At 40.5% G+C, this 4,567-nt stretch overlaps 1 pseudogene across 2 annotated transcripts; it reads left to right on the forward strand.

Annotated features, from left to right (window-relative positions):
- The first annotated feature begins 1,536 nt into the window (after positions 1-1,536).
- On the forward strand, positions 1,537-4,200 carry LOC148020260 (nucleolar GTP-binding protein 1 pseudogene; annotated as a pseudogene). 2 transcript variants are annotated; one of them, XR_015694941.1, is made up of 2 exons: positions 1,537-1,678; positions 1,851-4,200. The product of XR_015694941.1 is annotated as a nucleolar GTP-binding protein 1 pseudogene, transcript variant X1 (transcript). The 2 variants fall into 2 exon arrangements; XR_015694942.1 differs by having other exon boundaries at positions 1,546-1,678; positions 1,873-4,200.
- The last annotated feature ends 367 nt before the right edge of the window (positions 4,201-4,567 follow it).

The raw sequence follows: 4,567 nt of genomic DNA on the forward strand, positions 1-4,567 counted from the left end.
AAGCTCCACCCCCATCCTCATCACCAACACAACATTGCACCCTCTTCCATCATTTGACTCAAGTTTCAAGCATTGCATTGAGTGCCATGGGACTAGCACTCAATAGTGAGGAAGGTAATGTTAACCCTTTTTTAGGTCAACTATTATAATACAAAGTAAAAAGTAATGGGTATGCAAAGCTTTGAAAAAAAAGGCGAATGCATAATGAGGACCAAGACATCAAGAGCTATATAATTATGTCTTTAGATTTTCAATTGAACCTCAAAAAAGTAAAAAAGCAAGATATGCTAAAATAACAAGTCACATAAAAAATGACTTAAGAAAAATGGAAAGGTGCATACGAAGTCTAGAAGTGCCTAAGGGCACTCTAGAAGGGAAACATGCTTCAAAGTGTAAAAAGCCAAAATACCTTGAGGACATCAGGTACTCTAGGATAATATGGGAAATTATATTTAATGTCTAGAATATTGAATAATCATTATAATATCATTTTCTAGTGCTGATTCACTCTTGTGTAAGTTATACATTAAAATTGCGGGCACAAAAAAGTGTGAGTGTATGTGAATAATGTGATGCATTCTTGTTATTGACTTACTACTTTGCGTGACAGGCCAAAAGGTGAGGACTTGTATGGTGGAGGTTCAAATCTAGTATTGCACTTAGCCCTCATTAGTTTTTGTTTTAAGGCACTCTTTTGTGGTGCTTTGATGAGCTTTTTTCTTTCAATTGCACCCAAAAAAGGCTTTGATCTTTTCAATACCCGCTAGCTCATGTGGTAGTGAGATGGTATGCTAAGTCTAAGGTCAAGGGTTCCATCCTCATAGGTAGTGGTGAAGGTACCTTGTATACTGTAAAAAGTGATTAAGGCTCTGTGTGGTTGGTCACCAAGATGGATGCTGTAATGGGACCACTTGTCAAGTTGGTGATCAAGGGCTTGGTGCCCTTAACCAATCTTTGGTCTTGACAAACTAAGCATGAATGATAGATGTTTTTCATCATTTGTAAGGAGACATTGATATGCTGTTGTTCAAGAAAAAAAAATCTACAGATTATTGCACTTGTGCATTGAGTGATAGATGCTAAGTTAATTGTCATTTTATTGACTCCTCTACTCTAAGTTGAAGTTGAGCACAACACCCACATTCTATCACTGACACGAGTCTTCACTTGTGCATGAGAGTGCTTTAGCCTAGCCATTCTAGTAGCAAAGCAACATAAGTGTTCACAAAAGATATTTTTGGTAGTAGCATATACAAAATACTTTTACTCTAAAATTTAGATGGAGTTTAGATAAAAAAATCCATGTATTTGTTATTTTTAGAATTACAAATATTATAAAGTTTAAGGTTTTCAAAATTATGAAAAGTTTTAAAATTTTTTATAAAGTTCAAGATTTTCAAAAAATTTTTGGGTAAAATTTCAAAAGTTTTTAAGGATCTATTTTGCATTAAACCTTGGCACACAAGGGGTCTCAGCTTAAAACCCTTAGAAGGCTGCTCTTGTGTGTATGTATAAAACAAAGTTGAGAAACTTGGCTGCCTCTTTCACAGTGGCCACCGGAAGAAGGTGTCAACGGGTGGCTACTTTCTCCTCTTAGTCGTTCTTGTGAAGTTAGGGTTTCCTCTCTCTCAGGCGACACCCGCTTTGGCGGCTTCTGCCGACAAGCTTGCAAAGCAAGGTAGGCCTTCCTCCGTTTTCTTGTTTTCTTAAGCTTTCTTCTAGTGCCATGCTTGTGGTGCTTTGTGCAACCTGGTCATGTGTCATGCCTCTCACCGCTTTAGTCTGTATCAGATTGGAAGGATAAAAATTTTCATCGTATGCATGATCACACCCCTTCAATTTTCTGGCAGTTTTACTTCCTGTCGTGTGCAGCCATGGTGCTCTACAATTTTAAGCAGATTACCATAGTCCCTTCCTCGAAGGACTTCATCGACATCGTTCTCTCGCGTACTCAGCGGCAAACTCCGACGGTCGTGCACAAGGGCTATGCAATCTCCCGCCTTCGCCAGTTTTACATGCGCAAGGTGAAATACACACAGCAGAACTTCCATGAAAAGCTCTCTAAGATCATCGAGGACTTCCCCCGGTTGGATGACATCCATCCTTTCTATGGTGATCTCCTGAATGTGCTTTATGACAAAGATCACTACAAGCTTGCTCTAGGCCAGGTCAATACAGTTCGCAATCTCATCGGAAAAGTTTCAAAGGATTATGTCCGTCTTTTGAAGTATGGAGATTCTCTGTACCGGTGCAAGAAACTAAAGGTTGCTGCACTTGGGCGAATGTGCACAATAATGAAGAGAATTGGGCCTAGTTTGGCTTATCTTGAGCAGGTAAGACAGCACATGTCTAGGCTTCCATCTATAGATCCAAATACCAGGACAATATTGATTTGTGGTTACCCAAATGTGGGCAAGAGCTCATTCATTAACAAGATTACCAGAGCTGATGTGGATGTCCAGCCTTATGCGTTTACGACCAAGTCTCTGTTTGTTGGCCACACTGATTATAAGTATCTGAGGTGGCAAGTCATTGACACCCCAGGAATTCTTGATCATCCATTGGAAGATCGAAACACCATTGAAATGCTCAGCATAACTGCTCTTGCTCACTTACAGGCAGTAGTTTGTTTCTTTATTGATGTATCAGGCTCTTGTGGGTATAGCATTGAACAGCAGGCTGCCCTCTTCCATAGTATCAAGCCCCTTTTTGTTAGTAAGCCATTACTTGTTGTGTGCAACAAGGTGGATCTGCAACCCATGGAAACTCTTACTGAAGATGATATGAAGATAATTATGGAAGTAAAGGCAGAGGCTGCAAAATGTGCTGCAGGATTGGTGGTTGATGATCTGCCTAATGCTGATGACTGTTTGATAACTATGAGCACACTCACTGAAGAAGGCGTCATTGCTGTCAGGAATGCAGCATGTGAAAGGTTGTTGCAGCGGCGTGTTGAGATAAAGATGAAATCAAAAAAGCTCAACGACTGCTTGAACAGGATACATGTGGCAATGCCACGTCCAAGAGACACAAAAGAGAGGCCACCTTGCATTCCTCAAGCAGTTTTGGAAGCCAGGGCTAAGAGTTCCAAGGAAAGAAAATTAGAAAAGGATATAGAAAATGAGAATGGTGGGCCAGGGGTGTATTCTTCCAACCTACACAAATGGTATCTACTGTCTAGAGAGGAGTGGAAGGATGACGTAATTCCTGAGATTATAGATGGTCATAATATTGCAGATTTTATTGACCCTGATATACTGCAGAGGTTAGAACAATTAGAAAAGGAAGAGGGCCTTAGAGAGGCTGCAGAAAATGAAGAAGAGAGTGATATGAGTGAAGAAGAACTTACTCCAGAAGAACAAGAAGCACTCGATGCTATACGACAAAAGAAAAAGAAGTTACTGGAGGAACACAGGCAGAAGAAAATTATAGCTGGGAGCAAGCCTATTGTGCCCAGGAAATTTGATAAAGATCGTTTTTTTGACTCAACCAGAATGTCACGACATCTTTCAAGCATGGGTCTAGATCCGACTGCTGCTGTGGCAAGGGCTCGCAGCAAATCCTTATCAAGACAACGAAGGAAGAGGGACAGGTCTTTAGGGATGGAAATTGATGGTGATGGAGATATCATGGATATTGATCAACCCAAGAAGCGCCTGCGAACCCGCTCCAGGTCTGTCTCTCGACATGTTGAAGCATTGCCAGGTGAAGGGTTTAAGGATACAGCTCAGAAGAAGAAGGCTGTGAAGATAGGGAAGAAGGCTGTCAAACAAAGAAACAAAAATGCCAGGAAAGGAGAGGCTGACAGAGTGATCTATAATCTGAAGCCAAAACATCTTTTCTCTGGCAAGCGATCCACTGGCAAGACAGAGAGGCGGTGAAAAGCAGATAGATCATACTGCTATGCTTCACCTAAGTTTGTTACCTCAGTCTATGAGGTTGAGGTCTATATAATGTGGAGGGATCAAGTCCTATTTGAGTTTGGAGAACGAATGCTGTGTTTGTGCACCTATCTCAACTCATGGATTGAGCATCTTTACTGGGATAGGTGTAAATTTTGAAGTTTTGACAACGAGAAAAGCTTGTACAGACCACTGTAAGCTTCATATGAGCCCTTATTTTGAACAAGTACTTTGTTTGGTGATTGTCAAGAATGACTCAATTCTCATATCTACATGTGGTTCCTCTTGTTTGCCTGTTCTCATAGTAGTGGTGTGGGTCAGATTCTAGTTGATATCCTGTGGTGGTTGGTGTCAGAAAATATTTGTGAAATGGATTTTAAGTTGCTGTGGTCTGGATTTGATATAGTAAAGGTCTAGGTGTACAAAGAAGTCAGATTAATGAATTTGCTTCTGTTCACATTTTTTTTGTGCTGCTGGTGAGATGCATAATTTTATAAGCTTTGTCTGAACAATTTTCAGCTCCCATGGTTTGGACTCCATAGAGTACAAAATACATCTGATTGTTGCAGTGGGCGATTGGGCTTGATCTTTTATCTGCAATATGTTGACTTACTGATTGGCCATGATCAACCTGGGTAGCTATGTGTGGAGTGAATAACTGCTCT

The sequence above is a fragment of the Lygodium microphyllum genome, chromosome 19 (assembly GCF_053477565.2).
Source record: "Lygodium microphyllum isolate KBCC chromosome 19, Lygodium_microphyllum_v1.1.10, whole genome shotgun sequence".
Lineage (NCBI taxonomy): Eukaryota > Viridiplantae > Streptophyta > Polypodiopsida > Schizaeales > Lygodiaceae > Lygodium > Lygodium microphyllum.